Genomic DNA, 18,708 nt, shown 5'->3' on the forward strand with positions numbered 1-18,708 from the left:
GCCAGTGAGACCTCACGTAATACGTCATCACGTCAAGAGGTCACGGAAGATGTATCGAAACTATGCCCCAGTGTTTACAAGTGTGGAGAAAGAGGACCATTCCGACATTGTTGTATGTCGAACGATAATAATTAATGTCTTTGTGTCAGATTATTGTTAAAATGGTTCGCAAATGTGCGTTTCATATATGTAACACGTGACCTTCCCACAGCATTATGCAATTACGTGAGGTCGCACTGGCGTGTCACATGACCGGAGATAGACGAGAAGTTGTGGTTTAAAAGTGCATATTTTTATTTTTCTTGTCAAAAATGACAATCGTTTCCTTATGCTTCGTTTGGGATCGTTTAGAGTCCTTTGAAACTGCAATTTTAAACTGCATTAAAACTGTTACGTGTTGGTGTCCATTAAGGTCCATTAAAATGAGAAAAATTCTGGAATGTTTTCCTCAAAAACATAATTTCTTCTCGACTGAAAAAAAAAATTTTGGATGACATGGTGGTTGGTAAATTATCTGGATTTTTTTAAGAATCTAATCCTTTAACATAACGATGGGCTCCAGTGTTGAGAGGGAAAACTCACTTCCTGTTTTCTTCAAAACAATCGCATCCTAATGACGAAAGCGTGCTCCGGCAAAGATCAATAAAAGTACAGTGTAAGTGCATGCAAGTGGGGGAATTGGTAGGGAGGACAATGTGCTTTGGGCACGACTCGGTCTGGTTGAGTGTGCCCTAACTGTATAAAAAAACTGTAGAAAAAACGAGTGTCTCTGCTTTGGTCACATACAGTATGAATAAAATATTCCCATAGTTGCTTTTATCAAATATTGATCTTGACCTTTTTTCTTTTTTGTTCCTTTGACAACTATAGGATTGTCTGTTGTTATACAGTAGTGATCAAATTTTCTGTGACTATAACATGGATTTCCATGAGATCATGTTGATTCAGCACTATCAGAGGAATTTATTTTTGTGATCTGTTTGCAAATTACATTTAGCATTTTTACAATTTTTGAGTTACTTTTATTCATTTATTTTAATTTAGAATATTTATTTTTTATTTGCTGATATAATGTGTCACATGTATAATGAGTTATTGTGTGTGATTTCATTTATATTATGTTTTTGCAGTGGATAAAGGGTCAGAAGAAGTTGGAACGTCAATGCCTGCACCTGCTCACAGAGAACACACCGGTTCTTCACCAGAATCAGTGCTAGGAGCTGCCTGCATCTTTAAGGTTCTGCTGTACAGTTCTGCAGGCTCACATCAGTAAAAGTAAGTAACACGTTATAAGTCCTTATTCATGGCTCATTATAATGCTTGATTCTGATTGGTCAGACACGACATTTGCAGGTTTGTTATAAAATAACACATAATGTGTTAAGTAGTTTAACACAAAACAATGTGTTAAAATTAACACATCCTTTCTTAGAGTGTATACATTAACCCTTAATCAAGATATCACAAAAGTGTTTTCATTTGTTCCCATCTTTGAGGAATGTCACAATGCATGTGAACTGTTGCAAATAAACAAATTGGCAAAAAGAAAACAGAGCAAGGCTGAGAAGAAGCATTCACATTTAGTTTTTAATTTACAGGAAAAAAATAATCAGTTGATTATTTCTAATGCAGTGTGTTCAAGTGATAGCTTTTCAAACAGCACAACCGTCCAAGTACTGTATCTTCACCATTCAAAGTGATATTGTCCAAAGATGGTAGACCTGTTTTTAAAGATTTGGGAAAAGGTCTTCATACTTACATGTGCAAATCTGCCATACTTCAATAAAGGCCAGGCACAGGATAATGACTGAAGCTTCAGGCAAAAATATGTTGGACTTTGAACAAAGAGCGTGTTTATTTGGACTGGAAACAACTTGCCATTTTGACAAAGGGATTTTTTATTTATTTCTTCTGAAAACATAACAAGTAAAATCAAATTTAACATTCAAGTATGAGAGCTACCCGTGTATGTTTTGAGTTAGCGTTTCATTTGATTTTGTCAGTTCGAAACCCCAAATGCAATGGTGTGCTACAGTTATAATGCTACCTCTGTTCCTAGAACAGGGGGCAATGTGTAATTGTGCAAAGGAATGTATGACCAACTGCCATCCACAAAGACCTCCTTAATAGCGAACAGATCATCTCATATTTTTAGAATACCGTCCCAACAATGAGATTTCATCTACCCGCGCGTTGCCAAGCTTGAAATGTAAAGTTCTCTGTGTTCAACAAATAGAAAAAGCTGGCATTCCAAAGTCCATATGCATAAATACTACCCAACTAGTGAAGATCACTACCTAAAGCGCAGAATCGTATTGAAGTTTGGACAGTGTCCATTGAAAGCATTTCAAATCCTATTTGATTTTCTTTTCTTTAAAAAAAGGTTCAGATAAACCGCAGACGTGATCTCTTTCCACTTCTGATTTTGCTTTCGAGCCAAATATTAAATACATCAAAAAGTTTGTTGTGATGCCATGGAAGACTTGTAACCCCGAATTTCCAGATGTACCTCATCTGAGCTCTTCTTCAGCCTCAGGTGCAGGGCTTCTCGATTGCTCCTTAACTTAAAAAATACTTAATCTTAAATGTTGAACAGAGCTCAGAGTTTCTGAATAATATCAAGCTAATTTACTTGCAAATCAAATTTAATGGCAGATTACTTGAAGTAGTCGTAAAAGTGGGTAAACTGGGACACTTTCGGAATATTTATTGATATTTAGTTACTGAGCTGTAGGCTTCTAACAAAGCCAAACATAACATCACAACTGAATGCTACATTAAGCTCAACCGTTTAAACCAAGTTTGCTCAAATTACAGAACTGTAAAAATTAAAAATTTTATAATAAAAGAAACCAATGTTCAAAAAGAGTTGAATTCATTACAAATAATTTAAAAAGTTATTTACCAACTAATAGCTTAACTATCTTAACAATAGTTTGGCTGTTTGTGGTTGTCAACCGTAGAGTACTATCTTTAATGAATGCAGACGTTTCTGCGTTTCAAAACAGCTTAAACACAGCTCATCCAATCAGAGTTTAGCAGTCTTATAGCGGCTGGCTAGTTTTGAAAGCAAGGAGAAAAGATCCTACTCATCCTTCAAAGGAGCTCCCTTTAAAGCCACGCCTCCTTCACAACACATGAACATACCAGCCAAAGCAGCAATGCGTCATACTCATAAGACACATAAAGGAAAACACCACCGTTTTTCAATATTTTACTATGTTCTTACCTCAACTTAGACAAATTAATACATGCCTATCTTTTTTCAATGCGTGCACTTAATCTTTGTACAGCGCGTCATTAATGTGTTAGCATTTAGCCTAGCCCCATTCATTTCTTAGGATCCAAACAGGGATAAATTTAGAAGCCACCAAATACTTCCATGTTTTCGCTATTTAAAAACTGTTACATGAGTAGTTACATGAGTAAGTATGGTGGCACTAAATAAAACGTGGCATTTTTAAAGTGGATAAAAATGAGAACTATATTGTATAGTGAAAGAGCACTTAGTTAGACCTCAGGCGCAGTAATATTAACTTAAGTTTGCAAACGAAGTGCTCTTCTGCCACAAAAAATAGGGCTCATTTTTTATCCGCTAAAACAATCGGCACATTTTATTTTGTGCCACTATACTTCAGGGCTGCAACTAATCGATTAATCGGGCAATTATTTTTCTATTAATTGACTAATCGGATAAAATAAAAATATTTACTTAAAGGTGCAGTGTGTAAATTTTAGCGGCATCTAGTGGTGAGTTTTATTGGCAAATTTTTTGTTGGCGAATTGCAACCAACGGCTCAGTCCACTGCTCACCTCTTGCTTTTGAAACACATAGAGAAGCTACGGTAGCCGCCACCGGACAAATCGTTCGAGACAACTTTGTCAAAGTTTGTCCGTTAAGGGCTTCTGTAGAAAAATGGCGGCTTCCATGTAAGGGGACCCTCTTTGTATATAGATAAAATGTCTCATTAGGCAATAAACACATACTGGTTCATTATGAAAGGTCTTTATACACCCCTGGTAATTTAGTTTTGTATATTATTTTGCATTTCTGTCAAGATATCTTTATAAAAATTACACACTGCACCTTTAATTAGATGTTTTCACCTATTATAGCTAAATAAGGCACTAAATTAGGGTGTTCAAATGTAGAAGTGTACTAATAAAAGTACAAAAGCCACACACTACTACAGAGTTTTACTAATATAATATTTTGGATTTAGATATTTTAAGCCTTGAAAAAAAGTTTGTGCAGCTATAAAATAGTAAAACATCTTTAAATGTCAAAATATCAATTAACAAAATGAAGCTGGTTGGCTGGTCAGAAGATGGCCTAAATAAACGTGCAGCTCGCGTATGAAGTAAAATTGAGCTTACGCTGTATTACGAAACAGCACCTGACTTTTTGGGGCTGTTTACACTTGGTATTACGATTTGTTTTTTTTAATCGGATCACAAGTGGACGAGAGAGACACATCACGTTTACACTTGGTATTTAAATCCGTCTCTTTTGTCCACTTTTGTCCTGAATACTTTGAGGGGGTGGTCTGTGGAGACTGTGTTTATATTTATGCATTTGGCATACGTTTTTATCCAAAGTGGCTTACAGTGCATTACAAGCTATACATTTTTATCAGTACTTGTGTACTCTGGGTTTGAACCCATGACCTTTCGCTCTGCAAGCGCAATTCTCTACCACTCTACCAACCCGAGCGGGAGTAATGACGAGTTTATATGGACGCAAACTAATATTATGTTGGAGGCCGCTGCTTGGGTTGTTATTAAACATGCTGCACAGTGTTCTGTACATGTATATGTTAGAGCTTTCTTTGAATTTTCAGCATAATTGATGAAATAAGATTGCGCAACTTTTCACACGCAACTTCACACAGATCAGCTGCTTTAGTTTAGTATCAATGAAAGGCTAAAATTAGCGATATTCATCTGCCAGAAGTCAGAAAAGACCTAAAACATTGTGTTCAGTACCTCAGATTAGATAAATAAGCAGAGAGAAGGTGGTCACAGCTTGCGCACAGCTTGCATTGTATGAATAAAACGTGACTGCCTTTGAGCAGGCAGCTCCCGCTGTATGAAGAAACAGCACCTGACACGTGTGCATGTTGGCCGACGGTGGTTCGAGAGCATGTGACATTACAGACCAACTAATCAATAATTAAATTAGTTGACAACGAATGTTATAATCTATTTTTATTGATTTTATCCATTCGTTGTACTATACTTACTTGTGTAACTACTCATGTAACAGAAAGCATGGGAGTGTTTGGTGGCTTCTAAATTCATTCCTTTTTGGATCCTAAGGAATGAATGGGGCTAGGCTAAATGCTAACACATTCATGACGCGCTGTACAAAGATTAAGTGCACGCATTGAATAAAGATAGGTATGTATTTATTTATCTAAGTTGAGGTAAGAACATAGTAAAATATTGAAAAGCAGTGGTGTTTTCCGTTAAAATATATAAGTGTATAAATTACTTCATGTCTAACTTACCGGTGAGACAACATTACGAAGCACATAACAACAATATTGAACATAAACATATTTGCAGTTATTGTTAAAACTTTGTGGTTTTGCTAGCTTGTCATTTATGAATGATATTATTGAAAACACAATTATATATGCTGTCAGAAATAAGGGTACAAAAGTTGTCAGTGGGACAATACCCATCTTTGGTATCTTTGAGATACCAATATTTCTGAAGTACCAATATGTACCTTCAAGGTACTAATATGCACCCTTTAGGTACAAATGTGTACTTTTTAAAAGGTACTGCCCCAATGACATCTTTTGTATTTTATTGTTGAGAGTGTACAGCAAGTTTGTGTTTATATAGCTATAAGGTTGTCAGTGGTTAAAACATGGGACAAAAGGTGAAAACATAATTTAGAGTGTATTTAGCTATCATGCAATGGCATGAGTTATTTTAACACAATGAATTTTTTTTCCCACAAGAGCTTGGTTGGCTTTGATGATGATTTCAGTGAAATATTCACACGGTTGTATATGTATCTAACTGTGCATGGCCTCATGGACATGCTGATAGGTAGTAATGAATGCACAAGCAGGGTTTACAGAGTAAATACATACTGTAGGTTGACAGGTAAGTAGGTCATCCTAATATTTTATGCTCCTAATACTTCCTCAATGTCAACACTCCACTCCCAAACTTCCTCACCTGTATATGTATCTACATGTCACGTCAGGTCAACACGATTGATCTTAAAATCTTTAGTTTACTTTCCATTTTTTGTACACAGAGTGCAGACTTCATAAATGGAAAAAATATCCAAATTTAAACATAATCAAAATTTCAAAGCTGGTTCGATAATCTCTAAAATAACAATTGGCTATAGTAAGCTTGCTATAAGTACAGGTTGCAAATGAGCATGTGTGTCAGGTGACCATAAGGGCATTTTCTCATGTCAACCAAGGGCACAACAAACACCTCTTCTCTTGTTAATCATTCCTTTTTGGCCAGCGTCCCACCGTGACTAGGGCAGGGGGGAGGATAACAGCACCCCTGCAGGCCAGTGGACCAGCCTTCAAGACAGGACTTTCCACCCCAAGCGGTGCAGATAGGATGAAGAACCACATTGTGTGATTCTCACAATGAGCACTTTGTCACCACAATCTCCACTAATTTCATTTGCCTGCGAGGTAGAGCAGAAATTCCCCAAGAATTCCTGTGATGAAGAGATGCCCCCAGTCTTGTGGAAAAAATGTGTGTGGGTCCGTGCATACGTGCGTGTTTCTTCCTGTGTACTGCTCAACAACATGCCTGTCGAGTCGACCTTTTACTGAAAGAGCCGTTTAATATCACACAAGATCGACCCCAGACTCAACATTAGCATGAGAGGCCTAAACTGTAATCTGTAATGTTTTCTGTGCAATGGTTGATGCATATTCATCAATATACATACATCAAGTAGATATGATCAGTTTTCACAAATTGGCATAATAAAAAATAAAAATAAATCGCATACAAAATAAAAGTCTGTTTTTGCATAATATATGTGTGTGCACTGTGTGTAATTATTTTGTATATATAAATACACACACATGCATGTATGTACACGGAAAAAATTATTCATTGAATTTAATCAATTTTTTTAAGGTAAGTGGTTGCAATCAATTTATTTAAGCTACATTTAAACCAAAAAGATTAGTAATGTAAAATAAAATATAAAACTTTTGTTTAAATGTAGCTTAAATAAATTGATTGCAACAACTTACCTTAAAAAAATTGATTAAATTCAATGAATCATTTTTTTCAGTGTTAAGAAATTTTACACATATACACTGAAAAAAATGATCCATTGAATTTAATCAGTTTTTTAAAGGTAAGTGGTTGCAATCAATTTATTTAAGCTACATTAAAACAAAAAAGATTAGTAAAGTAAAATAAAATATAAAACTTTTGTTAAAATGTAGCTTAAATAAATTGATTGCAACAACTTACCTTAAAAAAATTGATTAAATTCGATGAATATTTTTTTTCAGTGTATATACCTTCACATATTAAGCAAAAACAAACTTTTATTTTGTATGCGATTAATCGCGATTAATCTTTTGACAGCCCTATTTGTATGTGATTAATCGCGATTAATCTTTTGACAGCCCTAATCAAAATATGAGAATATATCAAAAAATGTATTTGTTTTTAATATAATGATGTAACTAGGGGGCAAATACTGTATTTGATATAATTTATTAAATTATTGTTAATGCTTCAATGCTGATTCATTTTTAATAATTTGTAACATTTGTAAGGAGTAACATTTATTCACTATAATTTTATTCAATTTTGCCTCAGATTGTTTTTGTACAGAACAGCATTCACAGAAAAAAAGTGTTTCATTTCTATTCTTAATCTTTGGCATCTGATGCGAGTGCCGGGGTCTTTGAAGCTCTGCAATAACTTTAAAACCTCGATTATTTTCCTAAGAAATCTAACTTGGAATGATACATTATTTGTAACCTTTATCCAATATACAGTATATTGTAGCTGAAAAACCAAAAGTATGGATTTATGTTCTTGTGAAGCCCTTTTAAAACGGCATTTGAGCTAGGTCTACTAAATTGCTCCTATGAGGATTCCCTCATTCAGTACTATGTGTTTATTGAACTTGATTTAAAACTATGCCAGTTGAAATATTTGTTTCTGATCTTTCATCTTCAACATGTTTTACTACGGTTAAGTAAACTTAAAAAGAGCTGTGTTTTATTAAACGCTGACAGACTGCTTGAAATGTGATTGAATCAAATCCATTCGAAAATGGTTAAATAAATTTTAAACACAATTTTAGCTCCATCAATGGTAGGGTTTCAGGACGTTAAACAAACTCAGACAGAGTTGCCTGCATTTTAAACTGGTATTCTTGTTTGTAAATACTGTGACATATTCAGCATGCAGGACTAAAATCAAAGGCTTTCAAATGTTTGACGCTACTTAAATACCCACAGGCTTCATTTGAAAATTGATCTTTTTGAGTCACGCTCAAATCACCATTGAAATGACGACTGGCTTTCACACAACCAAACTTTGTTTTCAGAAAAGATTTGAATTTTAAGCGCATCTCACATGGAGCTACAGTGGGAGAAAATATTGTGTATAGAAAGAAGAAGAAAAACATCACCTACAATCCTAAACCGTTCATTTTTCTTTTCCTATGTAACCATAGAAACAGTGAAATATTGACTATCACAATGTGATTCCTTCATTGGATATTTATAATGTTTATTCAAAATATTGTCTTGAAGACCATATAAGGCAGCATGCCTCCCAAATTTTATTCCAATAAATGACTTTTTTATTAATTACTTTAATTTTACAAACAATTAGGGCATATGATTACAACAATGAATATATAAGTATCGATCAGCCTTTGGTTGAGCATATGAGTAATTACCAAAAATGCTTACAGTATACTATAGACAGCAACTCTATTAACAGGCATTAACCTCATAAGACCCGAAATTTGGTTTGTCTTTTTTTTTTTAGATTTCTACCAGCTATTTTGGGGGTTAGGAAGAACCAATAAATATAATAACCAAATATTTTTCTAAGAACATAAAGCAGTGTAATTGTCCATATTTGTGTACAACAGGTTCTAGTTACACAGAATTAAGTATTATGGTGCAAAACAACAAAAAAATGTGATGGACATCGAGGTCTTAGGATGTTAAATTGGCCAGACAAATAGCGCTCCTCCTATTAACTTCTCACTTAACATTTACAGTTGATAAATGTTTATGTAAGCTATGATGCTATTAAAGCTAACTAAGTCTTATCTGGGCGGTTTCCCTGACAGGGATTAGACTAGTCCGAGACTAAAATAAATGTAAGAGCTGTCCAAACTGAAAAAAAACTTGCACTGACATATCTTAAAATACATCAGTGCCATTTGTTTTGCCTCAAAATGCACACAATAATTTTTTTAGTAAGGCATGTTTGTTAAAGGTGCAGTGTGTAAATTTTAGCGGCGTCTAGTGGTGAGGTTGCGAATTGCAACCAACGGCTCAGTACACTGCTCACCCCTTGCTTTTAAAATGCATAGAGAAGCTATGGTAGCCACCACCGGACAAACATGCCATCGTCTGAGACAACTTAGTAAAAAAGTTTGTCCGTTAAGGGCTTCTGTAAAAACATGCCGGCACAAAATGGCGACTTCCACGTAAGGGGACCCTCTGTGTTTGTAGATAAACGCCTCATACTAAGGTAATAAAAACATAACGGTTCATTATAAAAAGGTCTTTATACACCACTGATAATATAGTTTTGTATATTATTTTGCATTTCTGTCAAATTAAAAATCTGTTAAAAATTACACACTGCACCTTTAAAACTAGTTATATTTCCTAATTAAACTCTATTATATTTCCGTTAGCATTTATAATCTTGTCTCATTGTCATTTATTAATATTGTATGTTTACATGAGCTTGTTTTTTTAAAAATAATTCTACTTAGGTACTACTTATTTAGTTTTGTAAATAAGTCAATTATTTGGAGATAAAATGCAGACACCCCAAATTTTAATAAATGACAGTTTATTCTTATGGTTTCCCACTTATAAAATGCAATGTGTGGTAGGCAGCTCACTGCAGTTTGGACCAGAGCCTGTTTCACAGTCTGCAGTGTGTGCAAAAGACAAACCTCTTTCTTACTAAAGTAACATATTGACAGTTCAGCTAAAGCTATTGACGGCGTCAGCAAAACCTGGGTTACACTCAGACCTGATGCTCCTTTAATGAATCTCAATAATAAAGGTCATTAGATGTTATTTAATTTCGCCAGTTCTTCTTCCACCTCATCATTGAACTCCCCGCTGCCATACCTCAACCACAAACTGTAAAAAATGTGTTTTTCTTCTGGAAGATGCTGGTCATAATTGAAGGTCTATCCTTTCTTCCCAGGTTTCCATGAGCAGAAGGTGGAATAGCTTACAGTTGTGGTCAGTCGTGTTACCTCACACCACATGGCTGAGAGGAGCATCGGGAGGATAAAACAGACGAGGGGTGCGGTTACACCCTAACCAGTGTGGGCCGCTGCCAGGGGCCGAACCCACAGGCTGAGTGAGTGCAAATATATAGTGAATGACAGAGAAAACAAACCGAAAGTAAGAGGGTGACGCAGTATTTAGTCAAAGCCTGCCTAATGAGTTGTGGCGGTCAAGTGTAAACAGCATTTACACTTTCGTTAAAAAAAGTGATTATACATCACAGACATTTAAACAAGCTTGTTTTGGAAGCGCAACAGAAGCTTAATAAAGTTTTGTGCTGAATTCACAAAAAAATCGTACCACTTTCGCACAAGTAGTGCTTTGGCCACAGACACTTTAGGGGACGTGGCCTTTAGCCTCCTTGTTAGAACACTCGACTTCCATGCTCCAATCACCGATTCGAGTCCCGCGTATAAAGGGCTCGCGTATGATTGGTTACACTTGAGTGTAAACAAAATAGTATACAATTACAATTAAATTACTAAATTGCACTATTAACAGGTGGACTCCTCCCCACACTTTAAGTTTTGTTTAATCTCCTATAGACCCCTTCACGGTTCACGTCACAGGCGGTTCCCACTGCGCATGTCGGGGTCAGAAAAGTCATTACAGCAGATTGAGTTGCGTATTATTCGATATCGTTAAAAATGCCTACTTACGTCGTAGGCTGTGAAAATCGCACCAGGTCTTCCGTTAAGTTTTCGCGATTCATGCAGAATCTCAAAAACAAAAAATACAACATCTGCGGCTGCAAGCAATTAATGCGCAGGCTGGGACAATGCAAATATCAAAGAGGCTTGTGTTTGTAGTGCTCACTTCATTTCAGGTAAGTCATCATTTTTCAGCCCTGTTATATTAAATTATAAAGCCTGGATGGTATGAACAGTTTGACCCCATGCTGCGCGCGCACCCGATAGTCTTTCAGTGTTTACAAACCTTGAAAGGGTCTATACTGTTGAGACAAACTATTAAGTGTTTACATTAACCCCCAGGGGTCCAAAAACGTGGCGCCGCGTTTTGACATGGTTTTTCCTTATCATAGCAGAATCAACTTAAAATACTCCATAATTAATAATCACACACTTACGTGTTTGACATCATTTGAAACTGTGAAGGGTCTTCTTTAATAGGTGTACATTCACAATAACAACAGATCTTTATGTTTTTGTCAAATAAAGAAAATAAACAGGGTGCGCATTCAGACATTTCTGTCTCCACCAGCTGTCTCTCAAAACACGTTACAAAAATCAATTAAATCTCCGCGAATACTCGTCACACAAACATGATACACATATCCAAAGAAAGCCTGAAATTATAATCAAAAACAAATATTGCCTGTTTATATAATCTGCATTGAAGTAAAGAGAGTACTGTTTTTTTTGGCTGACTTCCTATTTGACCCTATTTACTTGTTCGTTTGTGGTGAACAATTCATTTATGCAAAAAAAATTTGTGATCTAAAAAAATCTGTAAATGTACTTTCCCTCTGGAACGACGGTGCTTTTCTGATGACGTCGGTTTGACAGTCTGACGTCAGTTTCAGTTAATCACTCATCTTCAACTGTTGGCCATCCTGTCAGGTAGCCTACATTTCTAAATGAAACGTCTACTTTTCTCGATCCAATCAATTCGCTGTGGAAAAACAAGCCACGCCCTCCATTTTTATCATTCAGTTTCACTTTGAAATACATCACAATACAAACATAAACTCGGTCTAAACTTCTGGTTTACACAGATTTTAATTTGATCTAAGTACCGTAAGACACTTGAACAGTCATCGTGTACCTGAGTTTAAGCAATATGGAAACATTTACTTTGAGACATTTTGAGATGGTTCTCACTGCGGAACACAACATCCAGGGGGCGGGGTTGGATCTAGATCCAACTCCTCCCACTTTATATACTTTGTTCCGCCAAATGAACCAGTATATTTGCGTTGTTGCAGCCCGCAATAAGTTGCAACCTGTGGTCGCCAACGTTTGCTCTTATCAGTTTAAGTGTACGTTTGATTAATAATATAGTCAAGAAAGATTAATAATTTAGAAAGTATCACAGTTAGGTGTAACGGGAAGGACACGTTCCTGACTATGTGAAATCACTGAAGGGATTTATTTGTACATTATCCAACTTATTACAAAGCTATTCCTATACGAGAAAATATAAAAACAAATGTATTTGATATCTTTTATTAGCAAATAAAAAAAGTAAACCATCTATGAGGGAAACCTGTTTCCTATTGGCTGTAAGCAAAGACGCGTTAAAACGTCCATAAAAGATAAACATTCAATTTATTAATTTCTAAATAACATGCCATAGCCTATATATTTTAATAATTATGCATATTTATACTGTATTCATTCATAGGTCTTAAACTGCATGTGGTAAGATTACTCGTAGTAGGCTTACTCGAAATGTTTTACTCCAAAACATTATAGCAAAAAAATTACATTTCACCCTAAAGGCACTACTTTTATTGTAGTCATAAGTAAAGTTCGTTTTTATGTCAAAAGAATAACTTAATTACGTTACGAGTTAATGCGGAAATGGTAACGCAGCAACACGTGCATGACGTGTCTTGTGGTAAAACTTTCGTCCAATGGGATCTCTGGATCTGGATCCAGCTCCGCCCCTGGATCTGAATCCAACCCCGCCCCCTGGATGTCGTGTTCTGCAGTGAGGCGCTACTGGACATTTTACTGCTCTGTATGATTTGTCTCTACCAACATTGTTGAGTTCATACATTGAAATCATCTTTGTGATGTCCTACAGTGATATTTTTTGAGCCAATAAAAGTGTTTTGTGATTTTTTTCTGGGAATACAGCCTATTTGTGATACGTTTTCAAAAGCTATGGCCAGTTATGTTATATGTGACAAACAATTTTAGAGCATTCAGCATCGCCTATATCAGTGGTTTTCAAACTGGGGGCCGTGAGATGGTGCCAGGGGGGCCCCAGTTTTATGACATTTTATGAAATGCATTAATTTATCATGAATTCTGTGTAATAAAACCTAAGGCTACTAACCAAAAGCACTACTTTTTTGTATAATTTAATGTTGTTTTTTTATTAAAATGTTGAGTTTTAGAACAGTTTTTTTGTCACCAATTTTCTTTGGGGGGCCGTGAAGGAATGCACCATACACAAGGGGGGCCACACACTGAAAAAGTTTGGGAACCACTGGCCTATATAACTAACAATAAAGCCCCTTTGAGACCTCCAGTGATTTAATCTCTGTATATGTGAATGGCCCATCAGAGTGTATTTTAATATAACACTCAACATAACTCTCATAAGTGTTTATTTTAATGTATTTATATATCAACAGAATCAAGTTGCTGTTGGTTGATCATAATGCAAAAGTCAAACAATGCAAATTCAGTGAAGACAATACAGTTTAAATCATCCTGTTTTTCCTCCTAAAGTGCCTCATATCCAACGCTTTCCTTCTTTAATCAATTTCTTGCCAATATTCAGTTGGAAACGGAGAAAGGTCAAGTATGCATAGCATCTCAGTAGCTCATCATCTGGTCTGAGGTGCTCTTGTACGACTGCAGCTTGTTTTGGTTAGTACCTGTGTAAATCTGGGACCTCTGCCAGAGCCTCGTGTTCCAACATTTTCCTTTTAGGCCAGCAGCTCATAAAACTGTCAGTGCATTTGTAGTCCTGGTCACCTTTGCTACAGTTTAAGTCAGCAAATTTCCTTCACCTTCCCTCGCTTGCACTCTCATCAACCTTGTACATACATGACCTTAGACACAGCTCATATAGGGCACTTTGCCATAGCGCTTTAGAAAGGAAAAACCGGTGTTAATGATTGTAAATTACTTATAAATATGTGTATGCTCAGAGTAATTGTTTATTAGGAAGTAATATTAAGCTTAAACAATTGCAAAGGTAACCACTGCCAGCAGCCGTTGACTGAATCTCTTATAAGGATGTCAGCATAAGTTTTCCCTAAACAATAAAACAATCACTTTTAGTGTTGCAATGACTCCTCACTTTGAATTTATACTATCCACATACTCGTCTCAAGTGGGAATAATTTGACTTTTGTTTTAGAAAGCGTTTTAAACGCTTCCTCCGGTATTACTATAATGCATATAACTGGCCTGTTTTGAATTCCGATCGTTGCAAAATGATTTCCCACGAGTCACCGTCCTAAGTGGATGAAAAGGCAGTGTGAAGTAAATAACAAAACATGAGTTTTGTATAAACAATAACTGAGCATAAACAGAATCAGGTGTCAAATTCACTTTACAAAGATTTAAGGAATAAAGCAAGCATAAAGCATACAAAGGATACAGACTGCAATTTAGATTATTTTCCCTTGCCAGTTCAACTTCTGCTACTATATACAGTAGTTCATTAATATGCTAATTGTTTTGACCCCAAGATAGCCCATTAGAAAGATGTCAATGAGATGTCAATAGCACGTTATGTCTTACGATTGTCAACAAATGATATTCCCTGCTGTCCTGCAGTGTGCAAATTAAGATTTTACCAGCGGGTTAAGGCAAACAGTGAGCATCAATTTCATGCAAACATCAGCCAAGAAACAAATTTGTTATCTTAAATGTACAGGAAACATGCAGTTGTGCTTGGACCTTAAATTAGACATGAGCTACAGAATTCATAGAGATGTTATGCTGTAAACTTTTCCTTGAAACACAAAGAAAAAAAGCCCTTTTCCCGGGAAACGCACCATGAAGCAAGCAAGCAAGGGTTTTTGAGTCTGTGTAAAGGATGGAGAAACAGTTCTTGTCACAGTTCCAGATTCTGATAACACACAAGCATCTCTATTCAACGAACATTTCGGTGGAGTCATCTGTTTTAGTGAAGATTGACTTTCTCTGTGTGTGTGTCAGAAGAAAAAAGGGCATTTCAGTGTGATCGGAGCTGTAATGGGCTACCAAAACACATGTGTCTTTGTGTTAGCTGCCCAAATCACTTGATGGGACTGGAGGCTATTTTTTTGAGTGCACCAAAAATGTCACATACATTTTTACATGCTTTTGACATCGTGAAACGTCATAAAAAGTGCATTTCAAATGCTTCTGTTATCATTTTATGGGGAATAAAGCACACTGTCGTGTATTCATATGTGAATTTCTTCAGGGGTTTGTTTATTTTCAGTTGTTTAATGCATGTAAAATTAGGCCTGTTTGACTCCAGATTGTAGTTATAACTGTTAATATATAACTGTAAATAAGTACACAGTTATAGACCTACTTAGAAATATTTATGTTGTTATTTAGTATCCATGCAGTAATGGTATACAATTATTTATTTATGATATGAAGAGTTTGGTTCCAAAACGTGATAAACGGCATTTAAAAAAAAAGAGTTACCACCAAAATCATTATTGTATCAAGTCAGTATTAAAAAGTACATTTTTTATTTTACTTAAAATCCAATATCCGCCATGTTATTCTGTCATCTTTTCTCCCTTTTTTCCCAAAACGCAATAAACTCCAGTCTTCCTTCTTTGCAGAATGCAATAAATCCGCTTAACCAATCACAGCGGACCATTCCACTCATTGTAAACAACAATGGTGGCACGTTGAATACACACGGAAACCTAGTTTTCCTCATCTACTTTGTACTTCGTGATCAACAAACAAAAACAAAATCATACTTTTGTTGGCATTGATAAACCTGTGGTGGTTTTCTGTGGCGGGTAAGAAACATAAGCCATGAAATCTAATAATTTACGTGAGAGGCACTCGGGAGACGGAAAAATGCCGGTTGTTGCTTGTTCTCCCGACAGCATCAAGCTTCTGTCATGCTAACACATTGACCCCAGGGAATCTTATAAAAAACTTTCGATTATTTTACTCAAAGTTAACGAATATCTTGCAGTCCCAAAACATTTTACAGCTGATCGCTGTCAAAAAAGGTCAGCGACGACGTCCCAAGGATGACAGCAACAATGACAGTGTTCTTAATAATATGACAAAGTAAGTGTTTTGATTAATGCCATTAATGTGAATTTTTTTTAATCAGTTTATACCACTAGTCAACAAAATGAATATAACATGGCAAAGATGGATGCACATTTATATATTGATTCAATAGATTTATAGCATTTGGAGAAAAAAAACTTGTCATGGATTTATTGCATTTTGTGGGGAAAAAAATCGTTTTTATAATAAATCTTTGAAAATCAAATTACGGATTTGATTTTTTTATGTTTACCTAAATACCTAAAGATGTTATTTGAAAGTTTGTAACAGAAAAAAGTGGTTTTCATCCTGTCAATTTCTTGGTATAGAAACACTTTTTTTTTACCAAAATTAGTCAAAATGGATTTATTGCATTTTGGAACCAAACTCTTCATTTGTTCTTTTGTATTTATAATTTCTATTTTTTTATTTCCTGTACACTCTCAGAATTTTTTTTTCACGTTTTAAAAAGTCTACCTTTGAGGTACCGGTATGCACCATTTAGGTACAAATGTGTACTTTTAAAAAGGTACTGCTCCTTTGTACCTTCTTGTACTGTACCTTTTCTTATTTTTTAAGTGTAGGCCTATGTTGAAAATCTATTCAGTTTAATGTCCCTATAAGTTCTCCTCAGATCTAACACTTGAAAAAGCGACATAACCAGAGTCCAAACTAAACTTTTTGTCACACCTGCTAATGGTGGGCGGATTTAGACTATAGCTCTAAATATTTTACCGGCTGTGAAACTCTCATAACACATTTTTTCCTATGTGACAAATGAATTATTTAGCTGTTGTCGTAAGGACAAACAGTGCAGGTCATTGTGTTTCACTGCATACTTTAATAGCCAGTGCCTCAACGAAATGTCACCTCTCACAAAAACAATGAGACCATTTTTGAATGTGTCCTTTACATATTCATTTCATCAGGAATGTTTTGCAGCATGTAGTACTGAAGATTCAAGTTTGAATTTTTATGCTTTAGCTTATATAGTAGACTGTGCTTTAAAACACAGGTAATCTCAGGTAGTGCACAGTTTCTGTGCTTCATTTTCATTTTTGTACCACTCCACCTGACAGGATTGGTTGCCACTCACCTCTTCATCAAAGGTCACTGAGGCCGTGTCATGACCTCAGCATTTTCAAAACTGGATGGGCCCAATTGTTGAAGCCCATCAGAATCAAACTCACTAATCAACCCTGATGCAGCATCTTCATGACTCATTAGAGAGATTTTCAGGAATTCCCTTAATGAGTTTTAAGTCCTGTTGTGTGGCCACATGGCCGAAGAGCTGGATGAGGGTTGAATAGCCTGTGTGGAGAGGTGGCGTGATAGAGTAATGAAGGTGTGACTGAAGTGGAGAACAGGATCAAATAGATTGACTTTGACTTGAATTTAATAATTTCAGTTATATACATGAGAGGAGCGTAGTATGTAGTACAGTGTTGCAGTGAGGAGTTGATATACTGTATAGTTAAAGTCACAGCTCATGGAGAAACTGTGGTAAATGGCTGCAGGTAGTGTGTATACTGTACGTATGTGACCCTGTCTGTGAAAAAGTCTCATAATCTAATTATGAGATAAGATGCTTTCAAATTTGATTCACACATCCAGATACTACCCAGAACTACTGTAGACTTTAGCCTTGCCTAAATGCTGTATTACATGTTAGTTTTGTGGATGAATTTATTCTGTATGTTCACTGTATCCTGGTTGGGCGTTCAGTGTAGTCATAACCCATAGTATTTCCTCTTTTGGCAAACCACACCTGGGGAAACATAACCTGATGTCGTCAGTTTCTGTGTGCTTAGCACTGGTGCAATATCCTTTTGACAACATAAAAAACATGAAATCATAAGTTAGAGTCATATTAAATAAATTTAATACGGCTGAAATAAATAATTTTATATCCTAAGACAACTGCTATAGTGCTGTATAAAGAAGCGGTGGCGTCTGCAGTCATAGGGAGCCATGTGCATACCAAGAGGGATTGTGTTTTTGTTTTTTTACATAATTTTAAGAATACTAGAGATAATAAGAAAAAATGAAGCTGTGATTTTAATGGGATTGGTTAAAAAATTAAAACATTTTCATGTCAGTCTACAAAAGTCTTCAACCAGGGCAGAAAAGATAGATTTTTCCTATAAAGTCGCTAAAGTGATAGAAAGTTGCTAAATCTAGCGACAAAGTGACAAAGTTGCTCAGACTTTTTACACTGCTCGCTCGGACTCGGACTGTGCGAGTGT

General features: G+C 35.8%; 1 long non-coding RNA gene across 1 annotated transcript in view; it reads left to right on the top strand.

Moving 5' to 3' along the window:
• LOC141350267 (uncharacterized) overlaps positions 1-10,593 on the top strand; it is a 143,650-nt gene extending 133,057 nt beyond the window's left edge. Inside the window, exons 4-5 of the long non-coding RNA XR_012358333.1 lie at positions 1,131-1,275; positions 10,435-10,593. This is a non-coding gene — a long non-coding RNA (uncharacterized lncRNA). The remainder of the gene's footprint in view (positions 1-1,130; positions 1,276-10,434) is intronic.
• The last annotated feature ends 8,115 nt before the right edge of the window (positions 10,594-18,708 follow it).

Source organism: Misgurnus anguillicaudatus, chromosome 17, assembly GCF_027580225.2.
Source record: "Misgurnus anguillicaudatus chromosome 17, ASM2758022v2, whole genome shotgun sequence".
NCBI classification, from domain to species: Eukaryota; Metazoa; Chordata; class Actinopteri; order Cypriniformes; family Cobitidae; genus Misgurnus; species Misgurnus anguillicaudatus.